This window comes from Daucus carota, chromosome 6 (genome assembly GCF_001625215.2).
Source record: "Daucus carota subsp. sativus chromosome 6, DH1 v3.0, whole genome shotgun sequence".
Lineage (NCBI taxonomy): Eukaryota > Viridiplantae > Streptophyta > Magnoliopsida > Apiales > Apiaceae > Daucus > Daucus carota.
In genome coordinates this window covers 13,116,057-13,128,102 of record NC_030386.2, presented here as the reverse complement: position 1 = coordinate 13,128,102, position 12,046 = coordinate 13,116,057, and positions in this window count along the sequence as shown.

Genomic DNA, 12,046 nt, shown 5'->3' with positions numbered 1-12,046 from the left:
AAATTTGAAAAAGCATATGAAAAAGTAGAAAGTAGTGGGTGGGTGGGGTTTTTTATATTATAAAATTTTAATATTTTGGGAAAGTTTTGAAAAATATAGAATTGAGTGGAACATCCAATTATAGATTTCAGAGGGACGGAGGGAGTATTGATTCATGATTGTATTATGTCGATGGAATGCTCTAAAGTGCTACCTAGGATGACTGTGTTATACCTGGTAAATGCACCGGGCGTTCCAGTGCAATCCCTGTGAAAAAGGCTCTGCAATGATCCAGAATCAGATGTATAGATGGAATTTGTACTTTCGAGAGGTCTCAACTCCAATGATGAGATGAAGGGGATGGTAGTCCCTGTCTTTATGAGACAAACATGTACATAATCTGAAGATAGAACATGTATGATCTCTTTTCTCACAATTGTCGCATTATCTGCAGTGATCACAATATTGCTCCAGGTGTCTACTCCTAGGTTGAGATCGAATGCAGGGAATTTATTTAAACCATCATAGTTACCATACTGAAAATTAGCTCGTATCAGATACTTGTTACCTCTCCCGGGCGACAATTTAATGGTGTAACAGTTTTTCTGTCCCTGAGGAAATCTTCTGAGGGTTTTTAGGTATGTTTCCGGAGAGTTGCCTATGGATGCTAAACTTCTGCTCTCACCACCATCGATATAGTCTGCGTCAGATTGATAGTGGATTCCAGTAGAAGGTACCGTGTAGTCAGAACCTTGAGGCAATCCACAATCTATGCTCACAAAGCCTGATATAGTTAAGACAAAACAAGAAACGTAGTTAACATAAAGCCTTATATACAGTTCTAAGTCTGTGCTATAGATGTCACACCAAGGCCTCTTTTGGAAGTCAGAGGTTTTGGGCAAAATTAGAGGTTTTTGGGGTGTTTTAGAAATTTGACCACTAGAATCCGCTAATATTACTGTTTGGTAGTTAGTGGATTGAAAAAAAAAGGTTTGGATCCAAAAAACTAATTTTGAAAAAACTACTTCAAGGAGTTTTTTGAGTTGGTGGTTTTAGTTTGTGTCAGAAAAAACTAATCAATCAGCTATTTACCAAACAGTTTTACTAATTCAATCCGCTAGTCAAAACATCTACTTCACTTGGCTAGTCAAACATCTAATTCAATCCGTTAACCGCTAATTCCTAAACAAGATCTAAAGCAAGATGATAAGCAACGCATATATATAATGCATAAGATTCAAATAAAGTTGAGGATTACCATTCTGTGCATGAACAAGCACCAGTGGATAATCAAGAGAAAACTTAACAACAAGTGCAAACAGAAATAAACAGTATGTTGATAACATCTTATTCATCACTAATTGAACTTAATTATGTATGATGATAATAAATATGCCAAACTTAAGAACATATATATAGTGAAGAATGGTTGGTGCATGTGGTATGGCTTTTCTCCTTGTTTCTCTCTGTGATGAATTTGCTGGGACAGTGCAGTGCAAAAGAGGTACTTGTACATCTTTTCAAGGTAGGTAAAAGAGGTGCTTGCTCATAATATTTTTTCGTGATTTCTTTTTTGTATTAAAATTTAAATTTTAAAATTTTATACAAAACCAAACTATGAAAAAATATTATATATAAATATATCTATCGAATACATTGAAATACATATAAATAGTAAAGAGGTCATATAAGGTGGGATGAAGGGAGTATAAACAAGACAAAGACTTTCACGTCTACATGACACTAAAAGAAACGGAATCTTCGTCTGCTCCTGCAACTGAATAAGCCGCCATGAGAGTCCCACACGAATCACGATGGCTTATAAAGTCTCGTCGTCGCTTAAGTATTTTGAAAATTGTATTATCAAACTCTAGATTATGGGATCATTTGGCTGAGTTTAAAACAAGTGACTTATTACTTAAAATAAAAAAGTGGATTAAAAGTGATAAGTTGGTTTGGACTTATAAGCTACCAGAAATGTTTGGATACCGTGATTTATAAGCTACAAGAAGTTTTTTAAGTGTTTGGATAACTTAACTTATAAGTTGGTATTATTTGGTAATTTTGTAATATAAATAATTTGTTTCATTTAAAAAATCAATTATAATTGCAAAAGATCTTTTATTGTTAATACATGAAATATTTTACAAGTGCCAAATTTTAAACGCTGCATTAAAATTAAAAAATTAATAACCGCAAATAATACAAGTAAAAAGGTGCATCATTTATTTAATACAAGCTGCAATTCCATCACGTTTTGCATTCCAAATTTCATCATTATTGCCTTCGCTGCTGTATTCTCCACGGTTAATATTGGTTCTTGAAGTTGAATTTTCCGGCATATAATTTTCCTGTTCGGCAGTTTGAAAAGCGTTATCTGCAACATTTGATTTCCTGATATAATTATGAACTGTCATTGTAGCCAGAACGATATCTGTTTGCGTATTTATCGTATACATCGGCATTTTGCCAAAATAGCAAATCTAGCTTTCCACACTCCAAATGTCCGTTCGATAACCATTCTACACGATGAATGTAAATGATTATATCGCTCTTTTGCATTTCGCGGTTCACGTGCAGTACCATTAGCGCGACGAAAATCTTGTAAATGATATCTTATTTTTGAACCCTTGTACGGAGCCATATATCCTTTTTTACGTGCATAACCTGCATCAACAAGATAATATTTATTTCCGCTTGGATGTGGAAAATTAAGTTCAGGATTAGTTCTGGCCTCGTTCAAAACACACACCACTTTCAATTGTCTGTGGAGTTCCTGCTCGACATTGCTCCAGCCTTCCTTGTTCAGGGCAGTCCCAACCCGGTTTCCCTTGACGACCTCACTGGCGCATAGCTCGACAAAGAGGGTGTGAATCTCTTCAGTCCACTTAAACGATCCAGACATCTACAAGTATATACAGATCGAATCAAAAAAAAGTCCAGAATTGAAGTTGCAGATCGACAAAAGAGTGTGTGAAAATTCATTACTGTTGTTTCGATGCGAAGGAGAGCTGAATCGATTACCACCAGTTAATTGAAAAGCAGCTCCGAGAGAGAAAGAAGAGATACGAGAAAGAGCTGTTAGTCGCCGCTCGAGGTCAGTTTTCTATTAGAACGAAAGAAGCAGAAGTCAGGTTTTGAAAAATAAGCTAGGTTTCGTGACTTTTTTTGCTGGGCTTATACTCCACTTAATTGACAGCTTCTTTTTATGCCAAACGGCACTCTGAAAAGCTGGAGTGGGCTTCTCAGGCTTTTAAGCCCGGAAGCCACACATCCAAACACCCACTATATCTACTTGTATATATTAAGAGTTACTCCTTCCGTCCCTCTGGGACGTTTGGAATGGACACGGAGACTAAAAAAAGTGTATAAAGTAGTGTAAAGTGATGAGAAAGAGAAAGAAAAGTATGTAAAGTGGTGAGACTCATGCATATTTAATTCATAGATTTGAAAAAGTAGATGGAAGTAGTGGGTGGATGGGATTTTTATATTATAAAAGTTTACTATTTTGGGAAAATTTTGAAATGTATAGAATTGAATGGGACATCCTGAAAAGGAAAGTGTATAGAAATAAGAGGGACGGAGCGAGTATACAATAATATGCTATATTATCTTCAGAAACTTAATTTATAATTCATTAGATCTTGTAAGATGTTTTTAATTTTTTATTATATTTTTTTTAAATAATATAATACAGAGTAATTATTCCTGCTTCTATATATTAAAAAAGGATAACAAATAAAAATAAAAAGAGCCTGTAAAATGAATGAAAAGTGTCCAAGATATAAAAATTAAAAAGTAAAATAAAATTTATTTATTTTATCTCTAACCAACTCGAGTTCGCGTTTAAAGAGAGTTCGAATTGAAACTTTAATAAAACGTTACTCGAGTTCCTTTAACATACAACTTTTATTATATGAACTCGATGATGAACCGAACTGAGTCGAGTCAAATTTCCGACAAACAATTACGTCTAGCTATTTACAGTCCTAATATCGTTCTTACTTTATTTTAGAATTATCCATTAAAAAGATCGATAATTCTTGAACACCGGAGAATTGAAGAAATCATTCTGATATTCGTTCAAATTCAGGTACGAAGAAATGCGATCACCTTCTTGAGACAAAGAATATCACTATATTGGTATTTGAAACTATCAACGATTATTTAAAGATCGCATGAACATCCTATAAAAAAGCGTATAAATATGAAATATGAAGTTTCGCCCGTGACCAAATGACACGATTATTTAAAGACATGTCACTTATTTAATTTTAAAATTTTTACTCAATTAGAAAGAAAATTCGATTATTATTCAACTAAAAATTTTATGTTAATTTTCAAATCTAAAATTAACAAATATTCAGACACATGAATAGAGCGTGTGCATGTGATATTGAATATGAGTTTCATTTTCTCATGTCGAACACTTAGATTAATAAATTTTGTCAATAATGTCACATGTAACATCATTTAACTTTTCCAATTACAAAATATATAATATATGCATGAATTAAAAAATTATATATTATTAAAAATAAAAAGAAAATCAACTAAATTAAAATTTAAAATTATTAAATAGAATAATTAACCAACTTAGAATGTGATTAAATCAGACGCACAGGTTCTTATGCTAGTTTAATTTGTATTATCAAAATTATAGCTTAAATTGAAATGATTAATTAAGTCTGTGAGACACGGGCCTGTATAAAATTTTATTAGAAATATGGTGGTTGATAATATTTTTATTTTGTCTTATATTTTTTATAATAATTCATGTCGTTTTATTGAAATTATTATAGTTTGATTAGATTTTATAAAAATTTGACTGATATTTATACTATAAAATCATATGATTATGATTAATTATCAAAATGTTTGTTTAATTTTCGATGACATGAAATGAAATCTTTTTGAATTAAATAGTTAGATATAATAAAAAAAATCATTTTAACATAATAGTTCATATAAACGTGTAATGAGAATAAACTAAACTAAATATACATAGCTAAACAAGCAATTGCGGAAGCGAAAACAAAGGCGTATCAAGACATGTATAGGCGTCTAGGTACTAAAGAGGGAGTGAATGAAATTTTTAAACTTGCAAAAGCACGTAACAAGCGCAATCATGATATTGGTGCGGTTCGATATATTAAGGACGAGGGTGACCGGGTTTTGCTTTATGATAGGGATATTATAGCGAGATGGGGCAGGTATTTCTCTGAGTTATTTAACGCAGCTCGAGGGAGGGAGATTGTATTTGAGCAAGAGAATGTCAATGTTTCTCACAATGATGTTGGTATGAGTCAAGATATTACTATGGCAGAGGTCCGCGTAGCTTTAGGCATGATGGGTAAAGGTAAGACAGTTGGGCTTGATGAGATTCCGATTGAGGTGTGGTAGTTTTTGGGGGAACAAGGTGTACGATGGTTAACAGCTCTTTTTAATGTTATATTTCGGACATCCAGGATGCCGAGTGAGTGGCGGTTAAGTGTTGTTGTACCCATCTATAAAAATAAAGGTGATGCTCAAAGTTGTAGTAATTATCGTGGTATTAAGCTGCTTAGTCATACGATGAAACTTTGGGAGCGAGTTATATATTGAGTGCAGGATTCGAAGAATTGTTACCATTTCAGTGAATTAATTTGGTTTTATGCCTGGGAGGTCCACCATTGAGGCGATTTATCTCATTCGCTGTCTTATGGAGAAATATCGCGAGCGTCGTAAGGATCTTCATATGGTGTTTATAGATCTTGAAAAGGCTTATGATAGTGTACCACGGGTCGTTCTTTGGTGATGTTTAGCAGCGCGAGGAGTTCCGGAGGTGTATATTCGGACCATACAGGATATGTATTCAGCAGCGGGGACGTGTGTTAGGACACCCGTTGGGGATAGATACTCAGTATTTTCCAGTTGAGGCGGGTCTTCATCAAGGTTCAGTATTAAGCCCTTTGCTTTTTATAATTGTTTTGGATGTGATTACGCATGACATTCAAGCTCCGGTGCCTTGGTGTATGCTTTTTGCTGATGATATTGTGTTAATCGCCGAGTCTCGAAGTGAGGTTAATGTGAAATTGGAACAGTGGCGTATATCGTTGGAGGGTTATGGATTGCGTCTGAGCCGTTCTAAAACTGAGTATCTCTGGGCCAATTTCAGTGAGGAGATTCATGAGGAGGATGTTGCTGTATGTATTGCGAAGGCCCGTGTACCACAAACTAATACCTTTAAATACTTGGGTTCTATCATTCAGAGTAATGACGATATTTCTGCGGATGTTACACATCGTATTTCGACAGGATGGCTTCGTTGGCGGGCTGCTACAGGGGTGTTGTGTGATAAGAGTGTACCTTTGAAGTTGAAAGGTAAATTCTATGGTGTAGCAATCAGACCATCATTATTATATGGTTCCGAGTGCTGGCCATTGAGAAAGGCTCAGGAACGTAGGCTAGGGACAGCGGAAATGCGTATGTTGCGTTCGATCTGTGGTAACACCATGACAGATCATATACCGAATGATACTTTTCGACGTCTTTTAGGTGTTGAGTCTATCTCTAAGAAGATAAGGGAGGGACATTTACGTTGGTATGGACATGTTCGGCATAAATGTAACTCAGCACCGGTTAGGAGAGTAGAATACATATCGGTTCGGGGTAAGAGAAAGAGGGGTCGGCCTCGTCGGACATGGGCTGATCAATTAAGTTTGGACATGGGAGCATTAAATCTCACGGGTGATATGACATTAGATAAGAATGATTGGATACGGCGTATTAGAGTAGTTGAGATTAGGTCTCGTGGCTCACAGAGATTATGAGGGTTATGGTGTTATGTTTTAAGAGAAGGGTTCAGCTCAGTTATTACCAGATGCATTCGCGCCAATAAAAAATGTTTGGGTAAATCCCATGTGAAGAAGGCCATGGGCTAAGGTATTATATTATTATTACACACACTATTTTATTTATTGTGCACTAAGCCGGGGGTCTTCACGGAAACAGCCTCTCTACTTTAAGGGTAGGGGCAAGGCTGCGTACATCTTACCCTCCTCAGACCCTGCTCTAAGCGGGATATACTGAGTATGTTTGGTTTGGTTTGGTTTGGTAAATATACATAGCATATCGCCATATACCGCTTTAGTAGTGGGCCTATAAGAGTGTCCAAGGGCAAAAACACCCCAGGTTCCTCTACTTTTTTCTTTTTAACATTATAATAAATATATTTTGCATAAGGCCCCTTCGAAAAAGAGTTAATCCAAATTATAAAAATTTCTCTTTCATCTATATTAATATGAATATTGCTGGTCATATAATTTTTTAATATATAAATGAATAATATATGAATATTGCTGATCATATAATTTTTTAATATATAAATGAAGTCCCGCTTTTAGTGGATTTCCAGATTCGTCACTGTCCTGCTTCGAGCATATAAGTAGGATAAAATTTATATTCACCATGCTGGTGTATGCAAGGAAGGTGTATCACATACACATATAAAATAAAAAACTATATAAAATGGATGATTATAGAAAAATTAATTAGTAACGATATAATAGAAATGCAAAAAAAAAAACCTTTTTAGAAACCCAACCTTTTAAATTATATTATTTATAATATGAAATTAAAGATTTTATCCACATGCATCTAATAATTTATGTACGCTCTCTCAGTACTTTATGTGTAACAAATGTTTAGAGAAAATTGTTGAAAGCTTCCGTACTTATACAAGCAAATTTCAAATGAAATGAGTAAATGAAGTGAGCAGTTGAAAGAATTTAAATAGAATACTCATCTCAAAATCTACCTGCTCACACGGGTCAATCTAAATAAGTTTTCTAGATTAAAGAATTTAGGTTTTTTTTTGAAACAAAGGTGTTAATCTAATAATAAAAGACCATACGGCATCTACACCAATGATCGAGTCGAACAAACAGTAAATTGCAATCGCCTATTCTCACAAAGAGACAGTTAAACGATATTTTGAAGAAAATGTATGTACAAATACAAGTACCCGCTTCATGCATTCTCGTTGAATTACTGGTACCTTCTTCATCATGCCCCGATAGAGCTATCGTTTGAGCTATCGACCAGAACTGCGATTCCATATAAACTTTCATCACCAAATCCAACCCCGCTTATAATTAAGAAGCGAAAAACAAAGCTCTCACCAGGGAGAGAAAACAACCTTAGATGGAACCACAGAAACAAGAGGAATCCGACTGAAAATCCACCCACTTGAAATAGAGAAGAAAGACAGCGAAATCTCCGATGGTTTTAGATCTAAGAATCTCCCGAGAATAGATCTGGAGCAGAACCATAAAAACAAGAAAAATCGGACTGCAACTCACCCGCTTGGAAGAGAGACAGCGAAATCTCCGATGGCTCTGGATCTAAGTTTCCCTGTTAGGAATCAATAATTTTTGATGATAACATAAACATTTTGTAACATGTCTTACTTAGTATCTTTATCAAATTTCAGTTGTAATTTTTATATTTCTTATCTTTGGGAATTATCAACGGATGGGTAGAATAGGATGGCTAATTGTAAATATCCAATGCCATGTAATTTTATCTAAGTGAAGGATATTCAACTGATGAGATGTAACTATTCAACTGATGAAGACTGGATCATGTTTCAACTGATGAGAACCAAGCATTCAACTGAAGACAAAGTATTCAAGTGATGATGCTAAGGAATTCAACTGATGAAACTGGAACAACATTCAATTGATGAAGCTTGTAATTCATTCAACTGATGAGACTAGCGCAACATTCAATTGATGAGATCAAGAGTAGTTGAAAGTAACCAGAACTTTTAACTGATGATGCAAAGAGCAGTTGAAAGCGACTAGAGCTCAAGTCTGAAAAATCACATGGATCGAAAATCACATGGATCGAATTACACTAAAATGGACATGGAAGCCTGATTAGGAAAATAAAGAAGAAGCAGAAACATTCTTATCTCATGCAATGCAATCTGGATCAAATCAAGATGATGGTCAAAGATGAAGACATCTCAGAAAGCATGCATAAGACAAAGATGTGCAGCATTGTTTTTTTATTAGAGTGCATTTTGTAATCTAGCTAAAAGCTTTGTAAAACTTGGAGTCTATAACCAAGTTAGAAGCATCAGTTGAACTTGTTCAATCTACTTGAGAGAAAATCTGAGAGTTAGAACTTGTTTGAGTGATGAACCAGCAGCTCTGCGAATTGTAAACAATCCACAGATTCTTCTATATAAAATCTCACGGGTGGATCATTCAATCCACCCGTATTTTTAATACTTGGTTTTTTTCTATTTGCTGTGTTTTAAGTGTATTGTTCTTGAATCTTTAAATTTGTAAAAGATTGTATTCAACCCCCCCTTTCTACAATCTTTCTTATAGTTAGTGTAAAATAACAATTGGTATCAGAGCGAGGTTCCCAACAAATAGGGAAAAATATCAACACTGCTAAAGAAAGATGGGAAAGAAGGATGCTGGAGTGAAGATTCCTGTTCTTGACAAAGATAACTACTTTCACTGGAAAGTAAGAATGCATTTGCACTTGTTGTCTATTGATGAAAGCTATGTTAACTGCATTGAGAAAGGACCTAATGTCCCAATGAAGGTCTGCACTAGTATGGGAGCTGATGGTGAGGATATGGTAGGAAAAATGGTTCCAAAACCTATCCATGAGTATTCTCAAGAGGATACTGAGGAAGTGCACAAAGATAAGAAAACCATGAACCTCCTGTTTAATGGTTTAGATCAAGAAATGATTGATAGTGTCATTAGCTGCACAAGTGCAAAAGAAGTTTGGGATACCATCAGAACCATCTGTGAAGGAAATGAGCAAGTAAGAGAAAACAAGATGCAGTTGCTGATTCAACAATATGAGTCATTCCATTTCAAGTCTGGTGAAGGTTTGAGTGACACATTTAACAGATTTCAAAAGCTGTTAAATGGTCTAAAACTCTTTGGAAGAGTATATCAAGTTAAGGATTCAAATTTGAAGTTCTTGAGAGCTCTTCCTAAAGAATGGAAACCTATGACAGTCTCTCTCAGAAACACTCAAGAATTCAAAGATTATACTCTTGAGAGACTGTATGGAACTTTGAAAACTTATGAGCTTGAAATGGAACAAGATGAAGAAATTGAGAAAAGCCAAAAGAAAGGGCAGTCATCTGTGGCTCTAGTTGCATCTCTTGAGGACACTGTCAAGGACAAGGGAAAGTCTCAAGTTGAAAAAACTGAGAAGCTGGTCAAAGAAGAGAGCTCAGAATCAAGCAAGGGAAAAGGAAAAGAGAAAGATGTGGCTGATTCTGGTGAAGAAAGTGATGGAATTGATGAGCACCTAGCCTTCCTGTCAAGAAGATTCTCCAAACTGAAATTCAAAAAGAATTTTAATCCTGCAAAATCATTTAAGGGCAATCCCAAGTCTGATAGAAGCATGGTAGACAGATCAAAATTCAAGTGCTTCAACTGTGGGAATGCAGGCCACTTTTCTAATGAATGCAGAAAGCCAAAAGCTGAGAAGAGATCCAGTGATCACATGGATTACAAAAAGGAATATTATGAACTTCTCAAGCAAAAAGAAAGGGCATTCATTACAAAGGATGATTGGGCAGCTGGAGATGATTCTGAAGATGAGGAAGAGTTTGTCAATCTTGCTCTAATGGCCAACTACACAGATCAAGAAGAAAACACTAGAAGCAGTAGTCAGGTATTCACTACAAACTTAGTTGAGTTAACTAAAGATGAATGCAATGCTACCATAAATGAAATGTCTACAGAGTTGTATCATTTGCATGTTTCTTTAAAATCTCTCACTAAGGAAAATAGTAGAATTAAGGAAGCTAACACCTTTCTTAGTGACAGGAACAGTGCTGTAGAAGCTCAATTTATTGAGTTTGAGAAACTGAAAATTGAGTGTCAGACAGCCAAAGATGATCTCTTGGTTGTTCTGAAAAGAGAAGAGATCATAAGAAAACAGCTTGATAGGGAACAAGAGATTATTGCAAAATGGAAATCTGGGATAGATGTTTCCACTAATATCATCAACATGCAAGGCAGAGAAACCTTTGTGGAAAATGAATGGAAAAGGAATAAGAAAGTTCTTGAGATATCTGAGAACAGTTCAAGTGATGAGAATACTGATGATGATCATCAGTTGAAAAGCAAAGTCTCAACTGATGAAAGTCATCAGTTGACAAGAAAGTTCTCAAGAAGCTCAACAAGAAATATGGTCCTATTAAAAAGAACTTTGTTAAAGGTGAGAATAGTTCTTCTGAGACAAGTGATAGTGTTAACAACACTCTTAACTCCAGTAATAAGAACAAGAAGAAGTTGGATGCTTGTGAGCATAAATCAGAAGAGACTAAGAAGAAGAAGGGAAATAGAAATGGTAAGATAGGAGTTAACAAGCACACTAATTACACACCCAATGCCAGTGCTCCTAGTAAAACCTGCAGTAAATGTGGTAGTGTAAATCATTTATCTGCTAATTGTAAAACTGTGATTGCTCCTAATTTATCATTGCCTATTCCTATGCCATCTGTTTCTCACATGAATTTATCAGCTATGAACATGATGCCTGGTTTATTGCCTCACAACTCATATTCTCAGCCCAGCATGCCATATATGTTCAATCCATATTTCAATGCTTTTAACATGCCTCAATTCAATTCAAACTTGCATGGTATGAACAATGTTTGCATGCCTCAAATGCCTGTGTTTAAGAACAATGTGGATGTTCCAATCTCTCAACCAAAACCAAAGATTGAACCACTTCAATCCAAGGGAAAAGTTGAGAATGAGGGAAAAGCTGTTAAGACTAACAAATCTGGACCCAAAGCAATTTGGGTACCAAAATCAACTTGATCTGTTTGTGGAATGTGTGCAGGGAAACCATAAGAAGAATTTGTGGTACTTGGATAGTGGATGCTCCAGGCACATGACTGGTGATTCTTCCCTGCTCATAAAGTTTGTAGAGAAAGCTGGCCCAAGCATTACCTTTGGAGATGACATCAAAGGATATACTATGGGATATGGCTTGATTGCAAAAGAGAATGTCATCATTGATGAAGTTGCAT